Source organism: Lucilia sericata, unplaced genomic scaffold (genome assembly GCF_015586225.1).
Source record: "Lucilia sericata isolate MDLA Ls3-8-SP2 unplaced genomic scaffold, ASM1558622v1 Contig001940F_arrow, whole genome shotgun sequence".
Classification (NCBI taxonomy): Eukaryota; Metazoa; Arthropoda; class Insecta; order Diptera; family Calliphoridae; genus Lucilia; species Lucilia sericata.
The window spans coordinates 62,634-79,391 of NW_023995814.1; the positions used below are offsets into that span (position 1 = coordinate 62,634).

Genomic DNA, 16,758 nt, shown 5'->3' on the forward strand with positions numbered 1-16,758 from the left:
AGTCTATAGTCTAGTCTATAGTCTAGTCTATAGTCTAGTCTATAGTCTAGTCTATAGTCTAGTCTATAGTCTAGTCTATAGTCTAGTCTATAGTCTAGTCTATAGTCTAGTCTATAGTCTAGTCTATAGTCTAGTCTATAGTCTAGTCTATAGTCTAGTCTATAGTCTAGTCTATAGTCTAGTCTATAGTCTAGTCTATAGTCTAGTCTATAGTCTAGTCTATAGTCTAGTCTATAGTCTAGTCTATAGTCTAGTCTATAGTCTAGCCTATAGTCTAGTCTATAGTCTAGTCTATAGTCTCTTCTATAGTCTAGTCTATAGTCTAGTCTATAGTCTAGTCTATAGTCTAGTCTATAGTCTAGTCTATAGTCTAGTCTATAGTCTAGTCTATAGTCTAGTCTATAGTCTAGTCTATAGTCTAGTCTATAGTCTAGTCTATAGTCTAGTCTATAGTCTAGTCTATAGTCTAGTCTATAGTCTAGTCTATAGTCTAGTCTATAGTCTAGTCTATAGTCTAGTCAATAGTCTAGTCTATAGTCTAGTCTATAGTCTAGTCTATAGTCTAGTCTATAGTCTAGTCTATAGTCTAGTCTATAGTCTAGTCTATAGTCTAGTCTATAGTCTAGTCTATAGTCTAGTCTATAGTCTAGTCTATAGTCTAGTCTATAGTCTAGTCTATAGTCTAGTCTAGTCTAGTCTATAGTCTAGTCTATAGTCTAGTCTATAGTCTAGTCTATAGTCTAGTCTATAGTCTAGTCTATAGTCTAGTCTATAGTCTAGTCTATAGTCTAGTCTATAGTCTAGTCTATAGTCTAGTCTATAGTCTAGTCTATAGTCTAGTCTATAGTCTAGTCTATAGTCTAGTCTAGTCTATAGTCTAGTCTAGTCTATAGTCTAGTCTAGTCTATAGTCTAGTCTAGTCTATAGTCTAGTCTAGTCTATAGTCTAGTCTATAGTCTAGTCAATAGTCTAGTCTATAGTCTAGTCTATAGTCTAGTCTATAGTCTAGTCTATAGTCTAGTCTATAGTCTAGTCTATAGTCTAGTCTATAGTCTAGTCTATAGTCTAGTCTATAGTTTAGTCTATAGTCTAGTCTATAGTCTAGTCTATAGTCTAGTCTATAGTCTAGTCTATAGTCTAGTCTATAGTCTAGTCTATAGTCTAGTCTGTAGTCTAGTCTGTAGTCTAGTCTATAGTCTAGTCTAGTCTAGTCTAGTCTAGTCTATAGTCTAGTCTGTAGTCTAGTCTATAGTCTAGTCTATAGTCTAGTCTATAGTCTGGTCTATAGTCTAGTCTATAGTCTAGTCTATAGTCTAGTCTATAGTCTAGTCTATAGTCTAGTCTGTAGTCAGGTCTATAGTCTAGTCTATAGTCTAGTCTATAGTCTAGTCTATAGTCTAGTCTATGGTCAAGTCTATAGTCTAGTCTATAGTCTAGTCTATAGTCTAGTCTATAGTCTAGTCTATAGTCTAGTCTATAGTCTAGTCTATAGTCTAGTCTATAGTCTAGTCTATAGTCTAGTCTATAGTCTAGTCTATAGTCTAGTCTATAGTCTAGTCTATAGTCTAGTCTATAGTCTAGTATATAGTCTAGTCTATAGTCTAGTCTATAGTCTAGTCTATAGTCTAGTCTATAGTCTAGTCTATAGTCTAGTCTATAGTCTAGTCTATAGTCTAGTCTGTAGTCAGGTCTATAGTCTAGTCTATAGTCTAGTCTATAGTCTAGTCTATAGTCTAGTCTATGGTCAAGTCTATAGTCTAGTCTATAGTCTAGTCTATAGTCTAGTCTATAGTCTAGTCTATAGTCTAGTCTATAGTCTAGTCTATAGTCTAGTCTATAGTCTAGTCTATAGTCTAGTCTGTAGTCAGGTCTATAGTCTAGTCTATAGTCTAGTCTATAGTCTAGTCTATAGTCTAGTCTATGGTCAAGTCTATAGTCTAGTCTATAGTCTAGTCTATAGTCTAGTCTATAGTCTAGTCCATAGTCTAGTCTATAGTCTAGTCTATAGTCTAGTCTATAGTCTAGTCTATAGTCTAGTCTATAGTCTAGTCTATAGTCTAGTCTATAGTCTAGTATATAGTCTAGTCTATAGTCTAGTCTATAGTCTAGTCTATAGTCTAGTCTATAGTCTAGTCTATAGTCTAGTCTATAGTCTAGTCTATAGTCTATATAGTCTAGTCTATAGTCTAGTCTATAGTCTAGTCTATAGTCTAGTCTATAGTCTAGTCTATAGTCTAGTCTATAGTCTAGTCTATAGTCTAGTCTATAGTCTAGTCTATAGTCTAGTCTATAGTCTAGTCTAGTCTATAGTCTAGTCTATAGTCTAGTCTATAGTCTAGTCTATAGTCTAGTCTATAGTCTAGTCTATAGTCTAGTCTATAGTCTAGTCTATAGTCTAGTCTATAGTCTAGTCTATAGTCTAGTCTATAGTCTAGTCTATAGTCTAGTCTATAGTCTAGCCTATAGTCTAGTCTATAGTCTAGTCTATAGTCTCTTCTATAGTCTAGTCTATAGTCTAGTCTATAGTCTAGTCTATAGTCTAGTCTATAGTCTAGTCTATAGTCGTCTATAGTCTAGTCTATAGTCTAGTCTATAGTCTAGTCTATAGTCTAGTCTATAGTCTAGTCTATAGTCTAGTCTATAGTCTAGTCTATAGTCTAGTCTATAGTCTAGTCTATAGTCTAGTCTATAGTCTAGTCTATAGTCTAGTCAATAGTCTAGTCTATAGTCTAGTCTATAGTCGTCTATAGTCTAGTCTATAGTCTAGTCTATAGTCTAGTCTATAGTCTAGTCTATAGTCTAGTCTATAGTCTAGTCTATAGTCTAGTCTATAGTCTAGTCTATAGTCTAGTCTATAGTCTAGTCTATAGTCTAGTCTATAGTCTAGTCTATAGTCTAGTCTATAGTCTAGTCAATAGTCTAGTCTATAGTCTAGTCTATCTAGTCTATAGTCTAGTCTATAGTCTAGTCTATAGTCGTCTATAGTCTAGTCTATAGTCTAGTCTATAGTCTAGTCTATAGTCTAGTCTATAGTCTAGTCTATAGTCTAGTCTATAGTCTAGTCTATAGTCTAGTCTATAGTCTAGTCTATAGTCTAGTCTATAGTCTAGTCTATAGTCTAGTCTATAGTCTAGTCTATAGTCTAGTCTATAGTCTAGTCTATAGTCTAGTCTATAGTCTAGTCTATAGTCTAGTCTATAGTCTAGTCTATAGTCTAGTCTATAGTCTAGTCTATAGTCTAGTCTATAGTCTAGTCTATAGTCTAGTCTAGTCTATAGTCTAGTCTAGTCTATAGTCTAGTCTAGTCTATAGTCTAGTCTAGTCTATAGTCTAGTCTAGTCTATAGTCTAGTCTATAGTCTAGTCAATAGTCTAGTCTATAGTCTAGTCTATAGTCTAGTCTATAGTCTAGTCTATAGTCTAGTCTATAGTCTAGTCTATAGTCTAGTCTATAGTCTAGTCTATAGTCTAGTCTATAGTTTAGTCTATAGTCTAGTCTATAGTCTAGTCTATAGTCTAGTCTATAGTCTAGTCTATAGTCTAGTCTATAGTCTAGTCTATAGTCTAGTCTGTAGTCTAGTCTGTAGTCTAGTCTATAGTCTAGTCTAGTCTAGTCTAGTCTAGTCTATAGTCTAGTCTGTAGTCTAGTCTATAGTCTAGTCTATAGTCTAGTCTATAGTCTGGTCTATAGTCTAGTCTATAGTCTAGTCTATAGTCTAGTCTATAGTCTAGTCTATAGTCTAGTCTGTAGTCAGGTCTATAGTCTAGTCTATAGTCTAGTCTATAGTCTAGTCTATAGTCTAGTCTATGGTCAAGTCTATAGTCTAGTCTATAGTCTAGTCTATAGTCTAGTCTATAGTCTAGTCTATAGTCTAGTCTATAGTCTAGTCTATAGTCTAGTCTATAGTCTAGTCTATAGTCTAGTCTATAGTCTAGTCTATAGTCTAGTCTATAGTCTAGTCTATAGTCTAGTCTATAGTCTAGTATATAGTCTAGTCTATAGTCTAGTCTATAGTCTAGTCTATAGTCTAGTCTATAGTCTAGTCTATAGTCTAGTCTATAGTCTAGTCTATAGTCTAGTCTGTAGTCAGGTCTATAGTCTAGTCTATAGTCTAGTCTATAGTCTAGTCTATAGTCTAGTCTATGGTCAAGTCTATAGTCTAGTCTATAGTCTAGTCTATAGTCTAGTCTATAGTCTAGTCTATAGTCTAGTCTATAGTCTAGTCTATAGTCTAGTCTATAGTCTAGTCTATAGTCTAGTCTGTAGTCAGGTCTATAGTCTAGTCTATAGTCTAGTCTATAGTCTAGTCTATAGTCTAGTCTATGGTCAAGTCTATAGTCTAGTCTATAGTCTAGTCTATAGTCTAGTCTATAGTCTAGTCCATAGTCTAGTCTATAGTCTAGTCTATAGTCTAGTCTATAGTCTAGTCTATAGTCTAGTCTATAGTCTAGTCTATAGTCTAGTCTATAGTCTAGTATATAGTCTAGTCTATAGTCTAGTCTATAGTCTAGTCTATAGTCTAGTCTATAGTCTAGTCTATAGTCTAGTCTATAGTCTAGTCTATAGTCTAGTCTATAGTCTAGTCTATAGTCTAGTCTAGTCTAGTCTATAGTCTAGTCTATAGTCTAGTCTATAGTCTAGTCTATAGTCTAGTCTATAGTCTAGTCTATAGTCTAGTCTATAGTCTAGTCTATAGTCTAGTCTATAGTCTAGTCTATAGTCTAGTCTATAGTCTAGTCTATAGTCTAGTCTATAGTCTAGTCTATAGTCTAGTCTATAGTCTAGTCTATAGTCTAGTCTATAGTCTAGTCTATAGTCTAGTCTATAGTCTAGTCTATAGTCTAGTCTAGTCTAGTCTATAGTCTAGCCTATAGTCTAGTCTATAGTCTAGTCTATAGTCTCTTCTATAGTCTAGTCTATAGTCTAGTCTATAGTCTAGTCTATAGTCTAGTCTATAGTCTAGTCTATAGTCTAGTCTATAGTCTAGTCTATAGTCTAGTCTATAGTCTAGTCTATAGTCTAGTCTATAGTCTAGTCTATAGTCTAGTCTATAGTCTAGTCTATAGTCTAGTCTATAGTCTAGTCTATAGTCTAGTCTATAGTCTAGTCTATAGTCTAGTCAATAGTCTAGTCTATAGTCTAGTCTATAGTCTAGTCTATAGTCTAGTCTATAGTCTAGTCTATAGTCTAGTCTATAGTCTAGTCTATAGTCTAGTCTATAGTCTAGTCTATAGTCTAGTCTATAGTCTAGTCTATAGTCTAGTCTATAGTCTAGTCTATAGTCTAGTCTATAGTCTAGTCTATAGTCTAGTCTATAGTCTAGTCTATAGTCTAGTCTATAGTCTAGTCTATAGTCTAGTCTATAGTCTAGTCTATAGTCTAGTCTATAGTCTAGTCTATAGTCTAGTCTATAGTCTAGTCTATAGTCTAGTCTATAGTCTAGTCTATAGTCTAGTCTATAGTCTAGTCTATAGTCTAGTCTATAGTCTAGTCTATAGTCTAGTCTATAGTCTAGTCTATAGTCTAGTCTATAGTCTAGTCTAGTCTATAGTCTAGTCTAGTCTATAGTCTAGTCTAGTCTATAGTCTAGTCTAGTCTATAGTCTAGGTCTAGTCTATAGTCTAGTCTAGCTATAGTTCTAGTCTAGTCTAGTCTAGTCTATCTAGTCTAGTCTATAGTCTAGTCTACTAGTCTTAGTCTAGTCTAGTCTATAGTCTAGTCTATAGTCTAGTCTATAGTCTAGTCTATAGTCTAGTCTATAGTCTAGTCTATAGTCTAGTCTATAGTTTAGTCTATAGTATAGTCTATAGTCTACGTCTATAGTCTAGTCTATAGTCTAGTCTATAGTCTAGTCTATAGTCTAGTCTATAGTCTAGTCTGTAGTCCTATAGTCTGTAGTCTAGTCTATAGTCTAGTCTAGTTAGTCTAGTTAGTCTAGTCTAGTCTAGTCTATAGTCTAGTCTGTAGTCTAGTCTATAGTCTAGTCTATAGTCTAGTCTATAGTCTGGTCTATAGTCTAGTCTATAGTCTAGTCTATAGTCTAGTCTATAGTCTAGTCTATAGTCTAGTCTGTAGTCAGGTCTATAGTCTAGTCTATAGTCTAGTCTATAGTCTAGTCTATAGTCTAGTCTATGGTCAAGTCTATAGTCTAGTCTATAGTCTAGTCTATAGTCTAGTCTATAGTCTAGTCTATAGTCTAGTCTATAGTCTAGTCTATAGTCTGGTCTATAGTCTAGTCCAACGGTTCCCAAATGGGGGTCCGCGGACCCCTAGTGGTCCGTAGTAAAATCCTAGGGGGTCCGCGAAGACGAACGAAAAAAACATGAATAGACAATATTCTTTTATATGTATGTACAAATATCTCCAATTTTTGTGCAATAATCCCAAATTTTTTGGTGACTTTTTGAATTTTATTTTTTCGGTTGTTTATCAGGAAGAAGCTAGGCCCTACAAATTTATTGTATAACTTTTATAAAGTTAAGTATTGCGTGATTTGTAATTTTTATTTCCTGTATATGTACTGAAATAATGGTTTTTATTTCAGACAAATAATACTCTGCCTTACAATTAAATTAGGGATACTGGTATTCCGGAGTATGAAGTTCAATTCAAAGACAAGCTTATTACAGATTTAAGTTTATCAAATTGTAAGCAAAAGTGTTCTTGTTTGAAAGGACTAAAATTATATATTTTCAAAACAGAGGTGACTCTTTATGCATCTCTTTATAAATATTCCAATCCGAAGTGATACACAGATTTTAACTTGATTTTGTCGACCAATACATATTATTAAATTAACATCAGAAAATCCATAGCGTTTCGCGTAAATATGTAGCCAAAAACCATGAAGTAAAATAATTCGTTGGTATTTTAAAATTCAAATTTTAGTTCTAAATTCACAGTACTTTAACAAAGAGTTCAAATCATATATTATGCGGATAACGCATTCCGCAACAACATAGAAGAAGTCCAACTTTCTTATATTATTTTCCCGAAAACTTAGCTCACTTACTCAGTTCACCCTTTGCAATCGCAACAAATTTTTGAAACGTGACTCCTTAAGCACATGTGACAATATTTGATAAAGAAACCTTTTCGCTACCTTGAAGAAAAATGAACATGAAAGATCTCACGATCAAATATATATGAAATATTATATATTCTCAATGTACGGGAATATTTTATAGATATGACATCTCTACATTTATTAGACCTAGGGATTAATGGACTAGGTCAATTTTCGGATGGATAATTATTTAGAACAATAGAATATCAAAATATGTATGGGGGTCCGCGAAATTAAATAAGTTCTTCAAGGGGTCCGCGAAGTAAAAATCGGTGGGAACCGCTGGTCTAGTCTATAGTCTAGTCTATAGTCTAGTCTATAGTCTAGTCTATAGTCTAGTCTATAGTCTAGTCTATGGTCAAGTCTATAGTCTAGTCTATGGTCAAGTCTATAGTCTAGTCTATAGTCTAGTCTATAGTCTGGTCTATAGTCTAGTCTATAGTCTAGTCCATAGTCTAGTCTATAGTCTGGTCTATATTGTAGTCTATAGTCTACTTTATATACTAGACTTTAGTATTGTCAATCGTCTGGACTATAGTCTTGTTTATACATAGTCTTGTCTGTGTTCTGTACTATAGTCTTCTCTATAGTCTGGATTATAGGTTTGTCTATAGTCTGAACTGTAGCCTTTTGATTATAACACCCAAATTTCCTATTGGGTTTCTTTTCTAGATTTTTACATTATCCGTTAAATCTAAATACTTGAAATCCATACAATAGCAACCAGTTTGGAGCCACATTTATGACACCCAAAGTTAAGAACCTTCGAAAGCTATGGTTTACAATGTGTTTTTTAACGAAACAGCAACAAAACGCATAATTTTTTTCTGAATAATCGTATGAACGAAGAATCATTTAAATTCATTTTATGTACAGAGTAGACAGAGATTTAAATTGTACTCGTGCGTGTGGGTTGGCGGTTATTTTTTTCTTGGCAATAGTTTTATGGTTTTTGATTTCTTTTCATATGGCTTAAAGTTGGCTTGGTCTTGGCCAAAGACAATCATAAATAAAATGCATTAACAATGGCAGAAAATATAGACGCAGTAAGTGAATTACGCATGAATTTTTAATAAACTGGGGAGTCTTATAGATGTGGCTGTATTTGCGGCCACATTAGTGGGGTCCCTACTTCAAAATTAGGTTTTCTTAGTATTGTGGTCAGTCAATGTGTGGCGTCAAGATTATACAGTAATCATCAGGTTTTTCATATGATTAACACTCAGTCATTAAGAGAACTTGTGAATATTCTTAAATAATCTAATTGAATAATTGTTTTTATTTAACATTTGGCACACATTCTGAAATTCTCCAATGCAAATACGTAATTCAAAATTTAATTTTCAATACGTAAAGGTACTTTTCAGAAAATATATATAATTTGACACTTGTTACTCAGTGGCACGAATTAAAAGTTCTTTGTCCAAATAAAAAATATACATTTTTGTCAAATAAACAAATGTTTATTTTTATTATTTTTTTGTTATATAAACAAAAAAAAAACATTAAGATCAATGACTGACTAAAAATTAAAAATCAACAAAATTTCAAAACAAATAAACAATTTCGACCAAATAAAAAAAAACGCATTTGTTTGCAAAATTCATTTTAACAACAAAATAAATAATTTTTTTTTCTCGATTTGCTAAAAGTAGTATTATTTTTATATTATTTGCAGTTTAAAAATTCGTTAAATATTTTGGCTGCTTGCCCATAAAATACTCGATAAAATCAAATGAAAAAAATTAAATATAAATAAATGTATATTTTGGTTTAACAAAATCTGCTCACATACTCGCACATTTGTTAATGGCAACAAAAAAAATTAACAATAAAAATAAATACTTTAAACAATAATAGATTTATTTATAAAAAATGTTTTTAAATTGACAACAATTGCAGATCTGGGAGTGGGTGGTTAACGGCTGAACAAAGCAGTACAGATTAAGGAGAGGACAACAGTTTTAGTTCAGTTTTAGTTGAGTTCTAGTTCAGTTCTAGTTCAGTTCTAGTTCAAATCTAGTTCAGTTCTAGTTCAGTTCTAATTCAGTTCTAGTTCAGTTCTAGTTCAGTTCTAGTTCAGTTCTACTTCAGTTCTAGTTCAGTTCTAGTTCAGTTCTAGTTCAGTTCTACTTCAGTTCTAGTTCAGTTCTAGTTCAGTTCTTGTTCAGTTCTTGTTCAGTTCTAGTTCAGTTCTAGTTCAGTTCTAGTTCAGTTCTAGTTCAGTTCTAGTTCAGTTCTAGTTCAGTTCTAGTTCAGTTCTAGTTCAGTTCTAGTTCAGTTCTAGTTCAGTTCTAGTTCAGTTCTAGTTCAGTTCTAGTTCAGTTCTAGTTCAGTTCTAGTTCAGTTGTAGTTCATCACTAGTTAAGTTCTACATCACTTCGAGTTCAGTTCTAGTTCAGTTCTAGTTCAAATCTAGTTCAGTTCTAGTTCAGTTCTAGTTCAGTTCTAGTTCAGTTCTAGTTCAGTTCTAGTTCAGTTCTAGTTCAGTTCTAGTTCAGTTCTAGTTCAGTTCTAGTTCTAGTTCAGTTCTAGTTCAGTTCTAGTTCAGTTCTAGTTCAGTTCTAGTTCAGTTCTAGTTCAGTTCTAGTTCAGTTCTAGTTCAGTTCTAGTTCAGTTCTAGTTCAGTTCTAGTTCAGTTCTAGTTCAGTTCTAGTTCAGTTCTAGTTCAGTTCTAGTTCAGTTCTAGTCAGTTCTAGTTCAGTTCTAGTCAGTTCTAGTTCAGTTCTAGTTCAGTTCTAGTTCAGTTCTAGTTCAGTTCTAGTTCAGTTCTAGTTCAGTTCTAGTTCAGTTCTAGTTCAGTTCTAGTTCAGTTCTAGTTCAGTTCTAGTCAGTTCTAGTTCAGTTCTAGTTCAGTTCTAGTTCAGTTCTAGTTCAGTTCTAGTTCAGTTCTAGTTCAGTTCTAGTCAGTTCTAGTTCAGTTCTAGTTCAGTTCTAGTTCAGTTCTAGTTCAGTTCTAGTTCTAGTCAGTTCTAGTTCTAGTTCTAGTTCAGTTCTAGTTCTAGTTCAGTTCTAGTTCTAGTTCAGTTCTAGTTCAGTTCTAGTTCAGTTCTAGTTCAGTTCTAGTTCTAGTTCAGTTCTAGTTCAGTTCTAGTTCAGTTCTAGTTCAGTTCTAGTTCAGTTCTAGTTCAGTTCTAGTTCTAGTTCATTTCTAATTCAGTTCTAGTTCAGTTCTAGTTCAGTTCTAGTTCAGTTCTAGTTCAGTTCTAGTTCAGTTCTAGTTCAGTTCTAGTTCAGTTCTAGTTCAGTTCTAGTTCAGTTTTAGTTCAGTTGTAGTTCAGTTCTAGTTCAGTTGTAGTTCAGTTGTAGTTCAGTTGTAGTTCAGTTCTAGTTCAGTTGTAGTTCAGTTGTAGTTCAGTTCTAGTTCAGTTCAGTTCTAGTTCAATTCCAGTTCAGTTCTAGTTCAGTTCTAGTTCAATTCTAGTTTAGTTCTATTTCAGTGCTAGTTCAATTCTAGTTCAGTTCTAGTTCAGTTTTAGTTCGGTTCTAGTTCAGTTCTAGTTTAGTTCTAGTTAAATTCTACTTCAATGCTAGTTCAGTTGCCTTCGTTAAAAATTACCAGCATTATTTATTTTCCAACTGTAGGGTGCCTTTTTTAGAAAACAATTTTACAAACCAAATAAAACACACCAATATAAGTACAGAAACCCCCACTACATTTTTTGGCGTGTGTCATTTGTTGATTTACAGGCAGTTGGGAAATTTTGTAACAAAACAACAACAAAAATTAAGACAGCAACCAAAAATTTAAACAAATAAAGAAAATATTTTTAAAATTTATTTTTATTTTCCTTTAAGTAGATAAAAGCCAGTTGTTAGTAACACAAATTTGTGTTAATTTTCTTTATCGTCTAAGAACATTAAATAGACTTTTCTTGTGAACAATAAATTAATTTTCTTTATTTTCAAAGCAAAAAAGGTCAAAACGCTTAATAGTTTGGCGAGGTTTTAAATTACAAATGTTGTCTTTGTCAACATTGCTTTGTCGTTTTTAAGTAAAAGAAATCAAAAGTGAACAATGAATAGTTAAAGGGAATTTTGACACCAGACAATCAGTAGACAGTGATTTTTGTTAGTTTTCCACGAAAATTTTTCTATGAACTTAATGAAACTTTCTTTATAGGTAAATAGTCTAGACCACAGTCTGATTTTTTGTCTACTGTCTATTGTCTATTGTATACCAATGATCAAGTCAACAGTCTAGACATGTTCTCTTCTTAGTTCTTGTTCTAGTTATAGTTCAGATTTAGTTCAGTTCTAGTTCAGTTCTAGTTCAGTTCTAGTTCAGTTCTAGTTCAGTTCTAGTTCAGTTCTAGTTCAGTTCTAGTTCAGTTCTAGTTCAGTTCAGTTCTAGTTCAGTTCAGTTCAGTTCAGTTCTAGTTCTAGTTCTAGTTCTAGTTCAGTTCTAGTTCAGTTCTAGTTCAGTTCTAGTTCAGTTCTAGTTCAGTTCTAGTTCAGTTCAGTTCTAGTTCAGTTTCTAGTTCAGTTCTAGTTCAGTTCTAGTTCAGTTCTAGTTCAGTTCAAGTTCAGTTCTAGTTCAGTTCTAGTTCAGTTCTAGTTCAGTTTCTAGTTCTAGTCAGGTTCTAGTTCAGTTCTAGTTCAGTTCTAGTTCAGTTCTAGTTTCAGTTCTAGTTCAGTTCTAGTTCAGTTCTAGTTCAGTTCTAGTTCAGTTCTAGTTTCAGTTCTAGTTCAGTTCTAGTTCAGTTCTAGTTCAGTTCTAGTTCAGTTCTAGTTCAGTTCTAGTTCAGTTCTAGTTCAGTACTAGTTCAGTTTCTAGTTCAGTTCTAGTTCAGTTCTAGTTCAGTTCTAGTTCAGTTCTAGTTCAGTTCTAGTTCAGTTCTAGTTCAGTTCTAGTTTAGTTCTAGTTCAGTTCTAGTTCAGTTCTAGTTCAGTTCTAGTTCAGTTCTAGTTCAGTTCTAGTTCAGTTCTAGTTCAGTTCTAGTTCAGTTCTAGTTTAGGTTCTAGTCAGTTCTAGTTCAGTTCTAGTTCAGTTCTAGTTCAGTTCTAGTCAGTTCTAGTTCAGTTCTAGTTCAGTTCATAGTTCAGTTCTAGTTCAGGTTCTAGTTCCAGTTCAGTTCTAGTTCCGTTCTAGTTCAGTTCTAGTTCAGTTCAGTTCTAGTTCAGTTCAAGTTCAGTTCTAGTTCAGTTCTATTCAGTTCTAGTTCAGTTCTAGTTCAGTTCTAGTTCAGTTTCTAGTTCAGTTCTAGTTCAGTTCTAGTTCAGTTCTAGTTCAGTTCTAGTTCAGTTCTAGTTCAGTTTCAGTTCTAGTTCAGTTCTAGTTCAGTTCTAGTTCAGTTCTAGTTCAGTTCTAGTTCAGTTCTAGTTCAGTTCTAGTTCAGTTCTAGTTTCAGTTCTAGTTCAGTTCTAGTTCAGTACTAGTTCAGTTCTAGTTCAGTTCTAGTTCAGTTCTAGTTCAGTTCTAGTTCAGTTCTAGTTCAGTTCTAGTTCAGTTCTAGTTCAGTTCTAGTTAGTTCTAGTTCAGTTCTAGTTCAGTTCTATTTCAGTTCTAGTTCAGTTCTAGTTCAGTTCTAGTTCAGTTCTAGTTCAGTTCTAGTTCAGTTCTAGTTCAGTTCTAGTTCAGTTCTAGTTCAGTTCTAGTCAGTTCAGTTCAGTTTAGTTCCGTTCTAGTTCAGTTCTAGTTCAGTTCTAGTTCAGTTCTAGTTCTCGTTACTAGTTCAGTTCTAGTTCAGTTCTAGTTCAGTCAGGTTCTAGTTATAGTTCAGTTTAGTTTCAGTTCTAGTTCAGTTCTAGTTCAGTTCTAGTTCAGTTCTAGTTCAGTTCTAGTTCAGTCTAGTTCAGTTCTAGTTCAGTTCTAGTTCAGTTCTAGTTCAGTTCTAGTTCAGTTCTAGTTCAGTTCTAGTTTCAGTTCTAGTTCAGTTCTAGTTCAGTTCTAGTTCAGTCTCTAGTTTCAGTCTAGTTCAGTTTCTAGTTTCTAGTTCGTCAGTTCAGTTCTAGTTCAGTTCTAGTTCAGTTCTAGTTCAGTTCTAGTTCAGTTCTAGTTCAGTTCTAGTTCAGTTCTAGTTCAGTTCTAGTTCAGTTCTAGTTCAGTTCTAGTTCAGTTCTAGTTCAGTTCTAGTTCAGTTCTAGTTCAGTTCTAGTTCAGTTCTAGTTCAGTTCTAGTTCTTAGTCGTCTAGTCAGTCTAGTTCAGTTCTAGTTCAGTTCTAGTCAGTTCTAGTTCAGTTCTAGTTCAGTTCAGTTAGTTCAGTTATAGTTCAGTTCTAGTTCAGTTCTAGTTCAGGTCTAGTTCAGTTCTAGTTCAGTTCTAGTTCAGTTCTAGTGCAAGTTATCCTATGGTCTAAACTTTAGAGTTGTCTAGAGCTTTAACCTTTGTGAAACCAAGACAGCGATAGGTACTCCATTATAATACAATATTTGTAACACTCTGTAGACTCTTTTAAGAGGCCTGTTCATTTTTGAATTGAACAAAATTATAAGTATGTATGTTATAAGATAAACGTGTTTGATTAAGCTCCAAACAAAACAAGTGGGTCAAAAACCGGTTTTAATTAAAGTTGCCAAGGGATGACTTTGTATTTTGCCAATAATACAAACTGATTGACTGTACTACCCACCATGCTATTAATAACAATAATTTCAAATACTAACTAAAGAACTTCTAGACAAACTAACTTTATCTTAAAAAATAATAATAATAAACAAACCAAGAATATTCCAAAGTATTTTTAAAATATTTTCCATTCAATTTTTCTTCTTTTACCGCAAAACAAATTTATTGCTATTGATAGTTAGTCCATTTAAAAAAAGAAATAAGCTTATCAATAAATTAATAAAATCTACTTATAGGTAATTTGCAAAACACAATAAAAACAAAAAGACCAAATATCATTATGGATTTTGATAATTTAATTGTATTTTACTAATAAACAAAAAATTTATTTTTTATAATTTCAGACTACGAGCGACATTGCACGAGAAAAGTTAAGGCAGTTAATAAAAATACAAATTTTTGGCTGAAATATTTTTAAATAAAAACAAGTCTTAAGAAAAAGATAAAAATTACAATAATACAATAAATAATTAAATAAATGGTGTTTTTTTTAAAAAGATTCAATAAGTTCAAATTAAAAAAGTGCCAATGAAATAGAAAAAAAGTGGAGAAAAGCAGAAGAACCGGCAGTTTTTTTATAATAATTCAAAAAGCAAAAAAATATATATAAAAATATATAATTAATACAATACTATGGACTCACGCGAACTATTACTTTTTCTGGCCTGCATGGGCCTGCTAGGTGGTTTACGTTTTACCTCTACCACCACCACTACCTCTTAGTGGCTGCCATGTCTATAGCGAATCAAGACTTAGAGCGTTATTTTCACTCAGCCAATAGAACACAAACTTTAGCCTCAGAGGAGCGCTAGCCATGGATGTCTATACATATGCCTTTCTCAATTACTCCTACATGGAAAACCAACAACTGCGTGTGGTCAACTATCAAGAGGAAAAGGCCCGTTATGGTGAGGGTTAAAATATTAACCGTACAAGGCAAGCTAATACACATTAGCACACCCGAAGATCCTAAAGATGATTCGGCCTGTTCGTCGAATTTGTTGGGTACCAATGGTACACCCATACCACCATATGGCATCTCCTGGATAGCCCTGGTGCGCCGAGGACGCTGTACTTTTGAGGAAAAAGTCAAAAATGTTTTTCTTAGTGGTGCAGCGGGTGTTATCATCTATAATGATAAGCCCGTTATGAATTTGGAAAAGATGCAGATTAAGGGTAATAAACACGTAAGTGCAAACAAAAAGAATTATTATTGTATTTAAAATGCGCATTTTTGTTAATACGTGTTGTATTTATTTTTGGATTTTATTGTGGTTTCTAGGTAATATAACAGCTGTGATAACTTATCAAGATTGGTCTAGAAATGGCCATGCGTCTTGATCAAGGGTTTGATGTTTCGGCCATATATAATAGAGGGACGTAGTGGTATGCGGCCTATAAATAGTTTGAATAGGTAAGTTTTTATAAAATGTTATAAAAACTTAAGATCTGAGAAGTGATCAATAACAATTCTAAACTAGAACTGACTAAGAACTGAACTAGAACTGAACTAGAATGAACTAGAACGAACTAGAACTGAACTAAACTGAACTATAACTGAAACTAGAACTGAACTAGAATGAACTAGAACTGAACTAGAACTGAACTAGAACTGAACTAGAACTGTAACTAGAACTGAACTAGGAACTGAACTAGAACTGAACTAGGAACTGAACTAGAACTGAACTAGAACTGAACTGAATGAACTAGAACTGAACTAGAACTGAACTAGAACTGAACTAGAACTGAACTAGAACTGAACTAGAACTGAACTAGAACAGAATTAGAACTGAAGTAGAACTGAACTAAAATGAACTAGAACTGAACTAGAACTGAACTAGAACTGTACTAGACTGAACTACAACTGAACTACAACTGAATACAACTGAACTACAAATGAAACTACAACTAAACTAGAACTGTACTAGAACTGAACTAGAACTGAAACTAGACTGAACTAGAAACTGAACTAGAACTGAACTAGAAATGAACTAGAACTGAACTAAACGAACTAGAACTGAACTAGAACTGAAAGAAATGAACTAGAATAGAACTGAACTAGAACTGAACTAGAACTGAACTAGAATGAACTAGAACTGAACTAGAACTGAACTAGAACTGAACTAGAACTGAACTAGAACTGAACTAGAACTGAACTAGAACTGAACTAGAACTGAACTAGAACTGAACTAGAACTGAACTAGAACTGAACTAGAACTGAACTAGAACTGAACTAGAACTGAACTAGAACTGAACTAGAACTGAACTAGAACTGAACTAGAACTGAACTAGAACTGAACTAGAACTGAACTAGAACTGAACTAGAACTGAACTAGAAACTGAACTAGAACTGAACTAGAACTGAACTAGAACTGAACTAGAACTGAACTAGAACTGAACTAGAACTGAACTAGAACTGAACTAGAACTGAACTAGAACTGAACTAGAACTGAACTAGAACTGACTAGAACTGAACTAGAACTGAACTAGAACTGAACTCGAACTGAACTAGAACTGAACTAGAACTGAACTAGAACTGAACTAGAACTGAACTAGAACTGAACTAGAACCTGAACTAGAACTGAACTAGAACTGAACTAGAACTGAACTAGAATGAACTAGAACTGAACTAGAACTGAACTAGAACGTACTAGAATGAACGCGAACTAGAACTGAACTCGAACTGAACTAGAACTGAACTAGAACTGAACTAGAACTGAACTCGAACTGAACTAGAACTGAACTAGAACTGAAATAGAACTGAACTAGAAACTGACTAGAACTGACACTAGAACTGAACTAGAACTGAACTAGACTGAACTAGAAATGAACTAGAACTGAACTAGAACTGAACTAGAACTGAACTAGAACTCGAACTGAAACTAGAACTGAACTAGAACTGAACTAGAACTGAACTAGAACTGAACTAGAACCTGAACTAGAACTGAACTAGAACTGAACTAGAACTGAACTAGAACTGAACTAGAACTGAACTAGAACTGAACTAGAACTAGAACTAGAACTGAACTAGAACTGAACTAGAACTGAACTAGAACTGAACTAGAACTGAACTAGAACTGAACTAGAACTGAACTAGAACTGAACCTGTGGACATAACAAATT

The 16,758-nt window shown here is 33.5% G+C and overlaps 1 long non-coding RNA gene across 1 annotated transcript in view; it reads left to right on the forward strand.

The window, feature by feature from the left end:
* Positions 1–14,221, forward strand: part of LOC119613046 — a 62,782-nt gene extending 48,561 nt beyond the window's left edge. The window contains exon 3 of the long non-coding RNA XR_005232199.1: positions 13,980–14,221. This is a non-coding gene — a long non-coding RNA (uncharacterized LOC119613046). The remainder of the gene's footprint in view (positions 1–13,979) is intronic.
* The last annotated feature ends 2,537 nt before the right edge of the window (positions 14,222–16,758 follow it).